Source organism: Sebastes umbrosus, chromosome 24, assembly GCF_015220745.1.
Source record: "Sebastes umbrosus isolate fSebUmb1 chromosome 24, fSebUmb1.pri, whole genome shotgun sequence".
Taxonomy (NCBI): domain Eukaryota; kingdom Metazoa; phylum Chordata; class Actinopteri; order Perciformes; family Sebastidae; genus Sebastes; species Sebastes umbrosus.
The window spans coordinates 5757353-5776022 of record NC_051292.1 but is presented as its reverse complement, the minus strand read 5'-3'; the positions used below and the strand labels follow the sequence as shown (position 1 = coordinate 5776022).

At 40.8% G+C, this 18670-nt stretch overlaps 1 long non-coding RNA gene across 1 annotated transcript in view; it reads left to right on the top strand.

The window, feature by feature from the left end:
* LOC119483348 overlaps positions 1 to 18670 on the top strand; it is a 106741-nt gene that overhangs the window by 35050 nt on the left and 53021 nt on the right. Inside the window, exons 3-4 of the long non-coding RNA XR_005205652.1 lie at positions 8936 to 9042; positions 10725 to 10800. This is a non-coding gene — a long non-coding RNA (uncharacterized LOC119483348). The remainder of the gene's footprint in view (positions 1 to 8935; positions 9043 to 10724; positions 10801 to 18670) is intronic.

The window sequence follows — 18670 nt, the reverse complement described above, 5'->3', positions numbered from 1 at the left end:
ATCTTGGTTGCGATAAGTGTTGGGAATAGCGAGAGCTGTCACGTCTCCGGGATCAGGAGACAGTTTAAGTGGAAAAAAGAGTGCGTTTACATTACAGGAGCCGAAAGCTGGAATCAAAACGCGTCTCCCCTATCTCTTTTTTGACTTGTCACAGCAACTTAAACATAGCAACTGCTTTTTGTATGGAAATGAAAAAAGGGGACATAAAAGTTTCTTTGGAAAGGAAGAAAAAAACATTTCAGAATTGACAATTGCATGTTTTTGGTGGGGATGAAATAAGTTGTTAATGGGTTTTTCTCTGCCTGAGGGGTTGAGAAAGACAGGGTCGAGCTCGGTTTCTATACCAATAAACAATAATAAATAAATGATGCATCAGTGGTGACCTATTATTGCAAACCTAATTTGTGTAGTTGTTGTCTGCTAATTGCTCAGCGCCACCTTATCCATCTGCTGTTATACATTCCCAGGTCGTCTGTGTTTACCAGGTGTGGACTGTTGCTAATAAAGGGACGAGGCTAGCATGACAACTGCCCTTCACTTTCATAACAGAGGGGCGCCTGCCAGGCACCTTTTGGCACTTAACGAATCGTGTTTACACAGACCCGGCACGATTTATAGCTCCCGTCCAATGACTGTTTGACAATCTGCCTGCACACTTTAATATACTCTCCTCTCGCAGGAGTGGTGCAGGGCAAGGATGGCCACTTCCCAAACACCCTCCATCTATACATACATGCAGGAAAAAAAACAATGCAGGCTTGTGAGGACTTGTGAGGAGTCACGTGGTCCTGCTGTAGCATTTGAAATGGAATGCTGACCCACTTAGCTCTGTTGTTGAGCGCAAAGGGTCTGTGGGAAGAAGAACACATAAACACACCGAGGCAAAAGGCGACGTGAACGCACACCTCAGCAAAGATAAAACAATCCCCTCGCTGATAAACAAGTTCTTGGGAAACAACAAAAATAACCTTAATGTATTCACGGACGGATAAGGCTTTTTTGCTCGCCGAGAGCTCTGACTTCTTCCCACCGTGACAATGCTGCCTCTAAGCCACCGATACCTGAGGTTGAGGTTTTTACGTGCATGCCATGTTGTGTGCGTCCGTGCCTCGAGGTGGCTGCGTGCATGTGTGAAGTCAGATTCAACTCATGCTGCCTCTGAGCCAATGGCACCTTCTTGTTTCGCCATCGCTTTGATGTGCTGTCTGATTCCTCCGAGTTATTCTTTCTTCATACCCGCCGGTCGCTCCTGCTGCACAGCAGGGTGACTGGATACTCTGTGGTCAGCGGCCTCTATAAACGCCCAGCCACATTCATTCAACCCCCCTGCTGGCTCTGAGTATTTTTTCATCTTTTAAACAACAAAGTCTCTTTTAGAAATGAATTGCTTCTGCATGCTATTTTCTTTGAAACAAATCTATCGCCTTATTGGTTATTTCTTGGTAAAACGCACTAAAATGAACTTCGCTATGGGGCCGTTCAGTGTGGGATGATCCCTTGTGATGAATTTTGGGATGTTTTGCTCATTTTATTCATCTTTAATCTCTAAAAGACTCATCCTTCGCCTCCGATTCTCTCACTCAGCTGTAAGAAAATCTCCAAACTTTACGCCAAATTGAACTGCATTATGCAGCTTTTAGTAAATACCAACACTGACCGCTTATTAAAAGCACTGGTTTTAGGGGGAGAAACACAGCAGGCTGTTCTCATATACCATACCTAACCATATCTACGAAAAGTAATGCACTGTAATTTGTATATATCCCAGAAAATCAATTCGTATGTAATCCACATAATTGTGAATCAGGAAGAATAAAGAGCGACAAACGCCACGTAGGGAGGAAGTCGGGATGGATGGATGTGTCAAAAAACAGCAGATTTTTGCCCAGGAGGTCGGTGTTGGTACCCCGTGTGAAACCAGAAGTCAACGTTGATTTATTTGACACGCAACTTCCGTACTTAAGTAACGCCACTTCCTAGTTATTTTACCCAAATCATGTTTTCTTAAACCTAACTAAGTAGTTTTGTTGGCTGAACTTAACTTAAACTTTATTAGAATCGTCACATACAGGTACATACAAGAAATGTGACCTCTACATTTAACCTGTCCAAAGGAGCAGTGAGCTGCTGTAACTAGCCCGGGGAGCAACTTAGGTTTAAGTGTCTCACTCAAGGACACTTTGACATGTAGATAGAAGGAACCGAAGATCAAACCACCGACGTTGCGGTTGAAGGGCGACCTCTGTACCAACTGAGCTACAGCCGCCCTATGACCCAGGAGACCGCTGTTGGTGTCCCGTGTGAAACCAAGTCAATGTTGACTTATTTTACTGTACTTTTGTTACATAACTTCCAGACTTTACAACGGCAGTTACGTAATAAGCACAGTTATTTTACGTAACAAATGTACTTATTTTAACCCCAACCACGATCTTTTCCTAAACCTAACTAAGTAGTTTGTTGCCTAAACCTAACCAAGTTATTTCCTGTAAAGACGGAAGTTTATTTTGAAAAGACGAGCGGAAATTGACACGTGCGTCACATGTTGCTGGAAAATCTGTAGAAAAACGCACAAAAAATGAGGAATAACTTTTCGTAAGATAGCATATGAACCGTTGTATGAGGATACGTTGAACACAGACTGTCGCCTTCTCCGTTTACTTCAATACTGCCATGTGAACATGACCCCAAAAGCTGAGGTCCCCATAATACAAACGAAACCTGTGTTTGCTTTTCATTTTCAACATTATGGTTTGGACATAATACTGTTTATATGAATTATAGATATTTCTGAAGTATATATAATATGACATGGTAAATGCAGTTGTGGCAACGCTGAAAGGATTTCCCTTTAAAGTAATTGGTTTCATGTGGAAAGACTTAAGACAGAATTATATAACACAATATTGATTCAACGTGCAAAGTATGTCTGCGTCAAGAATGCTTTTTATATTAGTAGTTCTGTAAGAGAACCATAAGCCTAGGGAAGAAATGACTGTTTTTGAGTTCTTGAACTTCTCTAACTACTTTTAAATAAGACCCTACCGCGCATTAGCACTGCAGTGAGCACTGCGGCCTCTCCTTTTCAAATTAAAAGACCTGAATAGGCGCACTGTAACACAAAACTGGAGGGGCCATTCCACCTCCTGAATAGAAGAGAGGAAAAGTTCATTTCCAGACACTCATTACCTTCTGACACACAGGAAACTTTGAAACGCATCTATTCACTTACAAAAATTTAGAGTGCTTGCTGTCATTTCTGTAAAGAAGCGTAAAGTAACTGACTGTAGCAATCAGTGCATGAAATAGACCTGACTTCAGCACAGGTTACACGCCTTTGACAGTGCTGTTTTTTAACAGATCCAGGCCTGCACCCTGAATTATGTGGAGCAGTACCAGGGAATATAAAAGACATTTATAAACACTCCTCACACACAATACCTCCTTTATATCCTCTAGACTGATGTCTTGTTATTTCTAATTTCTCGCTATGACTTTGCAACTCTGTTTAGAAAAAAAGTGCTGAACAAGTAACTACCTCCGTGAACTAATTTAACATTCGGAGCATTAATCACGCGAAGCATTTAGAAAGTAGAACAAATATGTACATTTTTGTTGACTGTGTTGTTTTGCGTTCAGGAAATAGATCCTCGAGAGGAAATATGTTTGCGTTTGAAAGATGGCAGTGCTGTAGCGCTTTTTTTTCATAGGCAACACATGACTTCAACACATGTTCAACATCAAAAAATAATGTAGAAAGTAAGATGAAGTATCCGGTTACATCTCTCCAAAATAATTATAACTTTTATGGGGATTGCATAAAGAGAGCAATTCCTGCTTCAGCACTGAACTTTAAAAAGTTACCTCACTAAAGCGGATGCCTTCAGGCTCTTCAAATCACTTTCATATATTTCCCAATGAGCAATTACACCTGTAGAAAGGTGATGTTATTTAACACTGACAATGTGAAATACCTGCTTTCAGTGTTCCCATACACCGGCTGGCAACATATCAGAAAAAATAAATCCACCGAGCTGATGGATGGCTGATTGTCTAATCTGCTTATCAGTGTCATAATATTATTCCTTTGAGCCGAACCAAAATATATGTGGGAATGTTCCCACCTGTTCTAAACCACTGAGGTGTCTTGAGGTTTATTTTTCGGACCACATAAGATGTTGGCTACATGCACTTAGTGGTGGCCAATAATCTAACACAATTAACCTCTGGCTATATTTGCTGGCATTTTAATAATACAGGGCTTTAAGCAAAGCAGTTATAACTGTTAAATATGTAGCGGATTTCTATGCATATCTTATCACTGCCAATTTATAATTCATTCGGAAAAGAAACCTGTTGCTGAGCTCCCCAAAACGCCAACAACAGAGCTGCATCCCACGCTAAAATGAACTTGTTTACCACGCCTAATTAGCACTATGTTTCCCTATTAAATGCTGGCGGAGGTGCATGCTGCATTTACAGTAAATATCCGTATTGTTGCCACAAGAGGCTTGGAATTTGTTTACTTGATTACGGACACGCCGTCTCTCCTGGCATCTGGGAAGCTACAAAGTAGTCCTCTCACAGCGCTGCACACACCTACGCTGCAGCTCCGTCGGCAAGTCGCCATGCTCTGCGGCCTGACTGGCAAATTAATGAACTGCTCACTCATCAAAGGCAACAGCCTGTGGGGAGCAGTATTTCCAGAGTTGGAGACTTTAATTTGCAATTGTTTCGAACGGTCTGCCGAGAGCGGGAAATTAAAATGAAAAAAAAATACAAGGGGAGGTAACATGATGAGTTTCTAGGTGTTGATGCATGACAACCAAAACAGCTGACACATTCAATTACTATTCAAGATTTTTAAAGAGGACCTATTATGCTTATTTTCAGGCGCATACTTTTATTTTAAGTTTCTACTAGAACATGTTTGCATGCTTTAAAGTAAAATGAAAAACACTTTTAGGTATTTTTCTCATACCTGCTGTTCTGCAGCACCTCTTTTCACCCCAAACGCTCTGTTTGAGCTCCTGCCCCGCCTTCCGAAAAGCCCAGTCTGCTCTGATTGGTCAGCCGGCCCACTCTGTTGTGATTGGCCAACCGTACCAAACTCCTCAGACTCCGCTCCAGCTCCGCTCTAACTAGCTGTGTTTTAAAGCGTGCCGAACTAGCTACTAGGCCGGTATTATGCAAATGTGTCACTTTGTGGCATCACCACGTTACAGAAGAAAAGGCAGGACTTCCAAGAAGGCATTTCAGGCAGTTAAGGAGCAGTGTTTCTGCGGGGAAGAGTAACTCCCTTTGACGTGGACTTTGTAACTTTGCAGACGTTTTACATAACACAAAAAACTTTATAACACACTAAAGGAAAGGGGAAAAAGCATAAAAGGTCCTCTTTAATATCCTGCGGTTCATCCATTTTTGCAGTCCAAAGTCACGTCAAAAAGACTTTACATTTATTTTTTGTATTATTGAAGGGAGGAAAAGACAATGCTTTGGGGGTTATCAGAAATCTTCTTTGAGCCCTCATTCTATTTGTCTATGTATGTCTGGCTGTTCAAGGATAAGTCTGGTGATTTCTTTTTAATATTTTTCTTACCATCAATAAATCCCATCAAAATAATCATAAATAATACATTGTATAGCTAGAGCTTGGTATATCTATATATTCCATTGTGCCATAGAGTTCCAAAGACACTGTAGCCCGTGGTAGATCAGCAACATTACTGCTTTATGCACATTTCAAATTAAACCATTTGATTGGCTCTCTGCAAAGAACTTCTGTGTCTCAATGTTCTTCTCTATTGACATATCTGCTGTGCTTATTGGCGCTGCACGTCCTCACGTAGTATTCCCAGAAACCAACATCATAAATGAATCATCTTTAATAGTATATAGTATCAGTGGGTGGATTATGAAACAGCTGGCAGCAAGCCACACTAAATACACCACCGTTTGGATGTTATGTAGATAAAAAACATCCTGTTTGACAACAAGTCAGTGCACGTTACAGAAGGTAATGTTTTCACCTGCGTGCAACGGCTGCGATTTATGAAAGTGAAGAAATTAAACGGAGGAATGCCCCGAAGGCGGTGCGTCTAACAAGTGACACTCTCAAACCAGTATGAGGATCATGAGACAATTATCACAACCAAGCATCAAACTTCTGAGGCCCTGCACAGTCCCCGAGCTATTACTTATTTCTTGGACACTGAACTGTTATCATCGTCGTGTTGTTTACGCCAGAAATGAGGGTGCTACATGATTAATCATGAGACCGGGCGACGCTACCACGAGAGCGTGGCTCTTAAAACAGTGCTTTATTCTGCAACTCCGTTTTTTACGCTTTGATGGCAGATTTTTTCTAAAGATTATTCAGTGTCACATTTTTGTTTCTTATCTTTTTTTAATCAAAGACATCTGGTTTCATCTTACGTCATCAGAACCACTTTCATACCTGGCGTAAATAGATGTAAATAGACTGAAATGTGTTTGGACATGCCTCCAAATCACATATTAGCATTCTGAAGCCGTGAAGCCCAGATAGCCGGGAGCCATGCCCTCTCGTTTCTCGGTGGAATTTTAACTATTTATGTTAATCAGAGGTACAAATGTGTGTCCCACAATGTTTCAAACAACTGGTGATAAAGACGACAGTATTAAGTGTCTCTGTGAGGAAAAAAAATCCACTTTTTTTTCTTGCAAACAGCCATCAAAAGAGGAATTCTTAACAAGAATCATTATTCATGTTGATCAAAATCAGGCCGAGGCGGAATCAAGACGCATATTTTATCAGCAGAGGGACGTCGATGCCACATGTTAACTCTACATACAGATTTAATGCTCCTTTTTTTCCCACTGATACGTCGATCAATCACATATTTGTATATGTTTGTCTCGCAGATAACAACAGAGACTAAACTAAACCTTGATGATCGTATAGATCAGCACTCCTTGCTCTGATCACTGGGCACACTTTGAAGCTCTTTGCAGTTAAAAAAAATCCCTCTTCAAAGATCTGCTTATGCAACAGACGGGATTTCACCTCAGGTCCTGCATGCGGGAAACCAAAGATTTACCAGTCAGCAGAAGAGCAAATGAATCCTTCCTGGCTGAGGGAGATATTTGTGCTTATGGGGTCTCAGGCAGAGCCGCTTCACTAAGTTCTTCCTATTTCTGTCATATGGCGCTCCCTTCCTTTTGTGGCTACTGAAGCCCTCGGGGTCTAAGCGTGACCCTTAGAGGTCAGAAGTGGTTGTTTTACACCTGGACACGCTAAGCCCACCCAGTGGCAGGTGTTCCAAGTGACCAGTTATGACCTGCAGCTACGCAATCACGACCCCAAATGTATTTAAGTAGCCCACGGGGACCACGAGGGGGGTTATTATACAGACAATATGTCTCTTCTAACCTCGATCAGCAGGGTTCACATATAATAGTGGGGGATTTACACGCTCATAGACATGGTTTACCACATGACCATTATATAGAAACCATATGTACTCTGTTTCTCATCGCGAGGAGCAATGCGAGTGCAAGCGGGGAAGTGAAAAAAATCTATATCAACATAGCCACAGGTACCGGAGCAAGGCCGCGAGATCAGCTGCGTGTTTTCCAAAAAACACATCTGACCATACATCACAGATGTTTTTTTTAATAACCCGCGAGGAGTCGAGGCACTGAAGCGAGAACCATGGGAGTATATCAACACACACGTAACAGGAGAAGACGCAGGGATGGAGGGGAGTTTCTCAGGTGGACCACAGGGGATGTTAATATACACAATGTGGGATCCACTATGGAAGAATACCTTGCTGTGCTCAAGTGCCCTGCGGAGCTGTAATATTGGATTAGTCTATCATATTCCATCATGCTCACGATATATCAAATTGATGTCCTTTCTCCCTAATTGGTGCGTCTCTCTTATCCATCTGTGGCTGCTGGTGCTCTTCTGGGACCTGGCTGCGTTCATTACAGACATATGTTAAGGAGAGTGGCTTCGGAGGTATGATAAAAAGCCACGAATGACAATTACAAAGTAATATGTTGGTTGGGGATCTTGTTTTCGTTTCTGTGAGTAAAAGAAATGATAAAGAATGAGAGTTTGTGTTTCTATAAGCCGCGATGACGAGAATACTGCTCTCAGAGGATTGCATGTGGCGCGGTGATGAATTGGTTCTTTGATCCCAGGGGCTGGTTCCTGGCCCGAGCAGTAACAATATTCACACCGTGTTCCAGCTCTCTTCTACAAGAAGGACGTATGAATCTTTATCAACATATTGCATTCCCAGATACAACCACCGATGTATATGAATTAGGGTTGCCAATCGATTGAATCAAATCAAACGTACCTTAAAGGGAGATTTGTCAAGTATTTAATACTCTTATCAACATGGGAGTGGGCAAATATGCTGCTTTATGCAAATGTATGTATATATTTATTATTGGAAATCAATTAACAACACAAAACATTGATAAGTATCATCCCGAAACCCTCACATTTACTGCATTTAGCATAACAGAATATGCTCAAAACACCACCACTAGCATGGCTAATGAAAGTGAAATGGTGTTATGTGTTCAACTTGTGGGAACAACTTTAAACACGCAGGATGTTTTTATAATTATAAGGCGTGAGACAATAACATTGGACTGTTTTTCCGGTTCTTGGTTGTGTAATTTATAGGTCAAACTTGTTTGTTGCTTGCTTCTCTAACCCCATTTGGTCACATAAGTACGACAATGCTGTTGCTGCTGGTCCGCGAGAGTTTGAATCTGGCACATTTCAAAAGAAAATATAATTGGTTTTTTAAAGGTCCAGTGTGAAGGATTTAGAGGGATCTGTTAGCAGAGTGGAATATAATATTTATAACTGTTTTCTTTAGTGTATAATCACCAGAAACTAAGAATCGTGTTTTCGTTTATATCCACACAGGGAGTGGGTCCTCTTCACGGAGTACACCATGTTGCACCGCCATGTTTCTACAATAGCCAAGAATGGACGAACCAAACACCCTCTCCGACACACTTGGAAAGGGACGGGTGAGTGGAGGTGTATTCAGTTGGTTGCAATTTGCAACCTCACCACTAGATGCCAGTAAATCCTGCACACTGGTCCTTTAAGTTCAGTATGTCCATCATAGATATGGGATAACAGGGGCCTTCTACACCTACTAGCAGGTTTAGAAGGTTGTTATCATCTATTCATAGGGTTTGTTGTATGACTACAAGAAGACGCCAACCTCTAGTGGCGGTAGTAATTATGACAGGAGCAAAGTAGGAAGTCAAGTGGCGTGAAGGGCGACAAAGTCTGCACAAGAATGAGGTCGGGGTGGATGGATGGGTGGTTCCAAACTTAACGAACGCTGCCACATACACAAGTTATGTAGGAAACATAGGCTACTTATTTTAACCCAAACCATGATCTTTTCCTAAACTTAACCAAGTACTTTTGTTGCCTAAACCTAAAGTTGTTTTGCTTCAATTCACAACGATACGTTTCACTTTCACTTTAGGCGACGTTTGGCCCGTTTGAAGCATCGCCCATTCAATCTGCTCGGCACCGTCACATTGCCTTTAGTTCCCATAACATTAGCCGACACATTTTGGCCTCTTTGATACTTTGACAAACTAGCTAAATCTGCAACACTCCACTTTTCATTATTTGTCATCAGCACTACTTAAGTGGCGTAAATTGACATGCTAATCACTCCCAGCAGTGAATGTATAAACCCACAGTAATTAATGAGGTAGAGTTTTAAATGTTTTATTAAAAAGAAAAACACTAAATATGTCAGCTGTGGCAAACTCAGTGGGTGCTGATTGTATTTGGCCTAGCTGGAGCTCATTCATACAGCCGAGTATGTGTCATTTATCAAGTGTTGATTTGCACAATGAAAGTATATTTAAGCTGGTAATTAGAACATCTCGAGTTGAGAGTTATATGCGGGAAGATGAAGTGTGAGCAGTTCATGAAGTCAGAGTAGAGAAGAGAAAAAAAAGCTTACAAATAACTCAATTTCATGCACCTTTTGTTTCTTTCACCAGAGCAGGGGTTCACTCAAATAATGCTGAAAGTCAGGGGTGTAACTAAAATGCTCTCAGGAGACACCCAGACTATGGGTATCTATTATTTCTTCCTGTAGTGTGACAGCTCATGCAAAACCGTTGGATCACCGTTTTAAACTGAGGTGATGCCTGAGCACCCCTTGTCAGCAAGTCATTGGCATAATGGTTTGAATAAACTCTTCCCTTTCCCTATGAGCTCTGTAATTGGAACAAAAAGAAATGACATGGCAGCAAATCCATATGAATTTCACAACCCAGTGTTGTTAGAGCAAGATAGGCAAGATGTTTCTGTCAAAATAAGTGCCGCCTCATCAGCATGAATTGCAAAACGGAGCTGCAATAAAGACATCCTTCTTAGTTGGGGTGCTGTTGTAAATGTGTTCTATATAAGGACGCTAGATATTTTCACCAAGGAGGTGACAAATCTGACAGTGAAGAAGTACCTCACAGCAAAGCGTAGTTTTCTTTCTTCCCTTTTAGCCACGCTTCCGAGTCTAGCGAGAGCAATGGCGGTCAGTAGGTTTGTAGGTCAACTGCGTCAAAGAGTATTGAATGGATTGTCAAGACATTTTGTGCAAAGATTCATGGTCCCCAGAAGATAACGTCTCCTGACTTTTGGTGATCTCCTGACTTTTCCTCTATGAAATCTTACACAGATATTCCTGGTGCCCAGAGGATGAATCCTACTGACTTTTGGTGATCCCCTTACCTGTCATCTCGCACCATCATCAGGTCAGTTTCTTTAGCATGTTAAAACTTTGTGTGTTTAGGGTTATTAAGCAAATGTTAGAATGCTAACATGTTTCATTATGAGGTGAACATGGTACCAGTGAAAAGTGAAGCCAGTGTGGATTGCCCTAAACCTGCATTCTTTCTAACAGCCAGCAGGGGGCGACTCCTCTGGTTGCAAAAATAAGTCTGATTGTATAGAAGTCAATGAGAAAATGAGCCTACTTGTCACTTGATTTATTACCTCAGTAAACATTGTAAACATGAGTTTATGGTCTCAATCGCTAGTTTCAAGTCTTCTTCAATACAGCATGATGTTCATTTAGTAAATTATGGTCCCATTTAGAGTCAAATAGACCATAAAGCAGGGGATGCTTTAGGGCGTGGCTACCTTGTGATTGGCAGGTCGCTACCACGGCGGTGTCCAGTCTGGTTTTCGTCTTACAAGTTTAACCTTTTCACAGTGTGTTTTCACTTCATGAAAGTTAATTGTAACATTTTGGTTGCATAAAAATGTCTTATTAGCTCCACCCTCTCGTGTCACTTCTGGTTGCATCAAGTCAAGATGGCAACGGCCCGAAATGCCGAACTCGAGGCCTCAAAACGGCAGTCAACAAACCAATGATTGAGGTCACAGTGACTACGTCCACTTCTTAAATGCAGTCTATGCATGGTACACATTATCCCTGCAACACATCAGTGTCATAACATTGTCATTGTGAGCATGTTAACATACTGACATTAGCATTTATCTCAAAGCTTTGGCAGTAGACTTGTACTCGAAATAGATCATCAAAACTCCTTCCTTCAAATAAAAATAGTCTGCTGTTGCCATTTGGGAGATCTATTGAAAGGATTAAATCTAGAAAGTCTATTGAAATAGAAGCCTGTCTTCATCGAGGCAGCTTAATCTTGTGGTTTCACATTCCACGTTGGCGTGTGCAGCTTTAAATTTATGTAGATACGTAAAAGAGTATTTGGAAACTACATAGTTGGATAGGTTCTGTGTTTTCATGGGTTTATGTGCAGTATCACTTTAGCTAATAAAACCGATGACACCTGGTTGACAATGCAAACAGTGCTTTTGGCCAGCAGCAAACATCACGAGCTGAGGAGTTGGCAGGCTCAACAGCGGAGCTCAGGTTCACAGGCACCAACAACAGGTTCAAACTGAAATATCTTGTTTTTGTTGGCAGTGATCAGAGTACAAACTTTGTTGTGCACATGCCACTGCAGGGCAAAGCTTCAAATCATTTTGGGTAAGCATACGTCTTCCCTGATCCCAGGTTGTAATCTTGAGTCATGGTCATGGTGATTTACCGACAAGCTGGTCGCAGTTTATCACGGATTACGTGCCTGCTGTGGTACATGACTGTGGGAGGTGTATTATCCTTACACGTGTATGTTTTGCATATCTATTAACCTGGGCTAATCCATTCTGGCTTTTATGTTAAGGGCCATATGGAGATGTTTATCCCCACTCACTGTTACATAATCATCCAGACTACACTGAATGTCTACTGCATAGATACAAGGAGGATTATGCACGGCAAATTATGACGTTAAACAGCTTAATTATTGTAGTCACATAATGTAAATCTTAATTTACCGTTTATATTACATCCACAAGTATCCAAATGTGATGCATGTGAACTCAATAAAGTATGAAGTATTGTCAAAATTGATGTGGCTGAAACATTAATATGACATAATATGACATGGTAAAATGAACTTTGTCAGGTGGGAGAAACTAAATTTAAAGATTATTTGAATAAAAATCTAATACATTAAATGTGTCTCTGATTGTTGAATAACCAGCAACTACTTTACCACTATTTTTCATTACCACAGTTTTGCACTCCACTATTTTTCCTTTTTTTTTCCTTGTAAATTTACGACTTTATTTTCTCGTTAATTTAGGAGAATATCCAAGATTTTTCTTGTTTATAATCTTGCAGATTTCTATTTTTTTTAATGTAAATTTGCCACTTTAATCTCACTAAATATCCAAGTTCTTTCTCGAAAATCTATGACTTTGTAATCTTGCAAATTTGTGTTTTTTTTTCTTGTAAATTTGCCACTTTAATCTTAGAAAATATCCAATTAATTATTTATTTTTTTAACCTACAATGGCACTAATACACCATCCTACATCTTGCATATGTACAAATCGTTAATTTTATATATTCTGCTTTTTTTGTTTGTTTTTTTGCTTTATTTTCTATATTTTTTTTACATCAACTTAATATGTAAAGGAATAATTCAGATTACAATGTTGCATTAAACAAATGTTAGCCCAAATGTGACCTTGAGGATTGCATCTGATGTCATTGGTGGTCATGATCCCTGTTGGTTACGTAACTCACCTGATGAACTTCAGATACTGTACTGTAAGTGAGTTTAAGTGGCACTTCTATTTTTTCAGCACCATCCATCACCTTACATATCTGCCATCACAAACCCCTAGCTGGAGCTAAGCAGATTATCGAGCATGTTGGGTCAAGCACAGATGTGTTGTTTGCCTGTGTTATGCTCAGGACATTTCTATTTTTCTACCTCAGCAGCCCTCTAGGCCAACACTGTAGTAGCCTCCGGCAGACAGCGATTACACAGGAATGTTATTAGTCTGTCAAAGCGCTTGTTGGGGCGAGCTTAATGCGGACATATGCTTTGGACACACGGAGATGTCTTGCTCCATCCTTTATTTACCCTCATTACGTCCAGCCTGCCGTCTGCGATTATGACATTTTAAGATCATCGCCTACCGTTTTATTAGCTTTAGCGCGGCATATTAAATGAGTCAAATTAAACTGCTTACTCTGTGAAGACTCATCACACTCAGCACGTTGAGCTGAATTTGATTGTAGAGTTGTATTGAAAACACTTTTCATGCACCGTGGGTGGCATTTGGAAAGTAGTTTTTTTTAAATCAGTAATAATGCATCTATAATCTTTTTTTTATATTCAGCAGGTCTTAATAGTTTATGAAAGTTTTTTTTTTTTTGCAAACGTGCCTCGCTGAAATGACTGCTGGGAAATAATGGCGCTTTGGATGGGAGCCCTTCCCTCTGTGCTCCGCTGCCTGTTTCATTTTGGCTGTATTTCTTAAGGCTCTTAAACCCGAGGCATATCCAAGCACTCATTTGAATCAACCGTCTCTCCTTTCAAGCTCTTTTCCTCTTCTAATCAGATGCTATTTTTTTCCTCTTGGATATAAAAAACAAAACAATAAATAAACTTAACATAATGAGAAGAATTGTCAATATTTCAGCTGTGGTTTTTTATCCTTTTATTCGCTGGCAAGTGATGGCGACGGTGAAGAAAAAATAATTAGGCTTTTGTTGACAAGAGTCGAAGGAGCGGTGGAATTCTACCGGTCGCGGATCAAAACGATCCATTCATTAATTTAATTGGCCGCTATGAGATGGCGCGGGTGTTTTCCTATGACTGTGTTAAACAGTGATAGCCGTGGCGTATGGGAAATTAGATATGGCCGTTCTTTGTGGCTGGAGAAAAGAAACCATTACAGAGTAGGGGGGGGTAATCAGATAGAGATCTATGGAGGTTTTCCCCCTTTTTTTTTTCCACCATATAGACTGCTCCTGCTGAAATCTGTGGGAGAATGACTCTCAATGAACCCTGGCTATTATAGGGCACTGCTCTGCATTAGTGTGCAGGCTAGCAAACCATGCTAATGCTGCACTCTCTCCCCTCTCCCTGCACACACATGCACAAAAGCCCCCTGTGTTTGCGAGAGCACAGAGGGGGCTCACATCTCACTTTACCAGAGCATATCAGGAGGCGATTCCAGACTGTGTCTCGGAGGGGGCGGACAATAGCAGCGTCTGATCAAAGCGGAGGAGATGCATGACACTCGAATTGGAGTTCGTGCGCTGTCTACGACATCATGTACATAAAGGGAGAATGAGGGGAGAGGTAGTGTTACAGGGGGGGGGGAAATGACAGAAAGGAGAAATGGAGTTTAAAAAAAAAAAAATGTGGAGTGACAGAGCGGCGTACATAAAGGCATGCCTGTTGAGTGACACATATGCCATCCAAGTCAAAGATGTCTATCCAGTTGTGTGACAGATAGCGTCTCCAGATAGCTGATAAGCGCTCTCCGCAAGTGACCGACCGCGACCTCTTTCGCATTCCTCCCCTTTAGACGAGCAGTTTCTAATATTTACCATTCTCAATGGATCCATTACAACCTCCTATTACCCCCCTGCGATGTAACATATCCTCCTACTTTCTCCATATTGTTGTCTGCTTGCACTACCGTACAAAAGGGGATCGGATGTACACAAGGCGCCGCTCTGGGATCTCTCTGGGAGAAGGAGATTTTTACATGCTGAAGTGGCGATGAATAGATTTGAGGAGAGCCTTGTTAAACATCTAGTCGTAGGAGCTGTGACTGGAAAATAAACGGCTTTGGAATATTTGGTTAGGATATAGTTGAAGTGGTGAGCCGCAAGAATGTTGACTGTTTCCTTTTTGGCAATTGGTTTTCATTGCTGTGGTGTATGTGCACCGCTCCCTGCAGACTTCTCTTTATTAAAGCAGCGTGTCCGGCGGCTGGGACTTGTATTTTCTGGCTTCCTTTACTTCTGTGTTCTGCCACTGTGGCTATCGCTGCTACTGCTAACGACAAACTTACTTACTGTGCTGTACTTCAGTGCTTCTGTTTCCTGTAGTCAGATACCAAAATGATGGCTTTGATACGATACCCTCAGGTTTGACCTGTCGAAAATACAAGCAGGATCCAAACATGGTCAATAAAGATATTGTGGCATGGAGTAGTGTGCAGGCGTCACCTTTTTTCTTTACTGACGCTGTTCTTATAACCTCGCACCTACGTGATGTGTGTATAATTAATCTTCAATTTGATATGATACCGTTGATACCGATACTGAAACGATGCCACGGCAAAAACTTAAAACATCAGGAGAAGTAATCGTTTTTAAAATTAATTAAATATGTTAAAATGTATTAATTAAAAAATGTACATGTTATACAGTAATCTGATGTCCCCTATACTTTTTATGTTTTTATTTTTGCAATCAGATATCACTTAAACAATGGTTAATAAGGCTTTTTTTGTAAAACAGTGCTCCCCGCCGCCGCATTACTAATGGTATATATCCACAGGCTTTGTCCTGTCCACGCTTCCCATTCATTGTCTATGTAAGCAGCCGTGCAATGCATTCTGGTGGCGTGGGGGCATAATTCAAGAGACGAGACATCACGTCAGCCGCTCCTCATTTTGCATAAAGTTGAGGTCTAGGCTACTTCATGCAAATCAGGGCCGTCCGACGCGACTCGCCGCCTCTGGATTCTCCCAAGAAACTTTTAAACTAACTACTGTCGATCTAAAATAAAGACAGATTCAGAAACTGCATGGCTCGTGTTAAACGCCAGGGTATTGCGATACCTTTCTAGTATCGATATACAACACTACAGGTGTTAATATGTCGTTGATAGACAGCAAAACAATGACAAACCATTTGAGTTCTCTGAGCTTCACTCTCTCATTTTCCTGCATACCGGAGACAAAATGCTATAAAACAACAAACCATGAATCTCTGCATGGTTTCAACTCCACGCACGCTCATAAATGCAACCTCAATCAATCACCTTTTTCTTTAGATGCCACACACACACATTACCTCCACCTGGGAGTGGATTCAATCAGAAGAGAGTGTTTTTTTTTGGTGGGGAAAAAAGGTGCATGCTCCGAGGCAACGTAACCTTTGAGAGCAGGTGCCTCAAACCTTCGAAAAACAAATATGGTGATGCGTCCGGGTGGTAAATCTGAGAGACAAACAGAGTTTTATGATACAAATTGTTGCCGGAGGATAAGAAAGGAAAGGAAAAGGAAAGGAGGGAAGGAAAGGAACATAAACACAAAGACAAAGCCACGGGGCATGTAAGTGAATAAAATGTGAATCCAAACAAAAAAAAACAAACCTCCCTTAAAAAACAAAGATTGTTTCTCTGCGTCTCCTAAGGCTATGTGGAGCCAGTGCTGTCATGCTTGGTGCACTATACAGATGTCCCCTTGCTGAAGATGCAGATCAGGAAGCAGCTGTGTCTCAGGCCAGTGACTAGACAATAGTATTAAGAGAAGCAGAGGGAGATCATCCAGTCCTTTGACAGTGCGACTCTGTGCACTTATTCTGTTTATCTTCCGCCTACAGTAGTTGGTTTCGCTGCCTGTTTGTGCGATAAGGTGAAATTAAGAAACACGGTGAGGAACGTACCATGCTAAGACTGACTTTGCCCTCGGCCCTTTCATGTATGAAACCTGCATCTGGAAAACCTCATTTCTCTCTGTTATAATTTGATTTCAAATATAGGCCCCAAGCATGAAAAGCACCAACCCGAACATGACCCAAAGATATTTTCTTCCATGTAATATCCTGGATTTTAAAAGAAGTACTATGACTCATGCTGCTGCTGATGATAAAACATCACAAATATATCATTCTTTTGCGATTTAATTGTGGCAAAATTAGGTTGAATATTAGTTTCCTGCAACAAATATGGGGCAATTTTAGGGGTGGGAATCATCAGAGGCCACACAATACAATATTATCACAATACTTAAGTCACGACATGATCTTTATTTAAACATTGCGATAAGATGTATTGCAAAATATTGTTATTTATGACCTTTTTTCTAATGCAAATTATGCATTTTGTCAACATGAGAACATGCTAGAGACGTGCAAAAGTATACATGTGTGACTATGTCTGGTTTTCAAAGTGTTAACAAAGGGAACTGTATATACAAAATACATATATGGAAATAAGATTGATTGGATCATATTCACCAGAAGTATAAAACAGTATATGTCCCTTATAAATGTAATATAAAATACCATTAATTTGTAAGAGAAATGTCTTTATTCTTTGATTTTTGGGTTGCTGGAAAGAATAATAATAAATAATGCCTGACAATGACTGATATATTTGACTTCAGGGCATCTCTGACTACATAAATGTTGAAAATCAAATATTTTTACTGTATTAATTTAGAGATTTTTCAAAGTAAAAGTCCCTTGAAGTGTATGATTCAACTTTTTCCCATGGTCTAGTTTTAAAAAATTAACAACAAGCTTAAAAATCACAATATATATCGAAAGGGCACCGAAGTATCGTGATAGTATCAAAGGTGTATCGTCCCAGCCCTAATAGTTTATATAATATAATATAGTTTCTTGACGTCCATGTGTTCATACAATATTGTCACGCAAAAATATTGTGATACTATGCTGTATTGATTTTTTTCCTGTTGGAATTTTTCTTGTGTTTTCCCTCCATCCTATTCCTATTTATTCATCACCAGCCTGACATTTGAACCTCGGCTCCGTTAGACTCCCACTGTAGCCTTAAACATCACTGCAGTGCCTTACAATCATATACTGCCAGCATGGGTGGCCCCAGTTGGAATCAACTCCTGATCTGTGCATGATAATACAGGACCATCACACAGACTCACCAACGCTACCCACTGTTCTCTTTCTCTGCAGATGAGAGGGAATGTCACATCAAACCGCATGCTGAAGCCAAGGCAGCTGAATGCCGCACGGCTCCCCGACATCCATACATACACTTTAGATCAAAACGCTTTAAAAAAATAAGATTCCCCTGATGCTCTTTTTCCCCCGGTCTTCTACCAAAAGTCACATTACGAGACGGGGGCGAAGAGCTGACAAGAACTTTGCTTCATATAATGTTCGCTAGATGTATGCTGAGATGAGGAGCTGACCTTAATGCTGCACTAAATGTCTCCAGTCGTGCAATGTAAAGCCAATCTGGTGACATTAAGTAGCGTTTCACAGCCATATTTCCAATATTGATTAGAATTGTT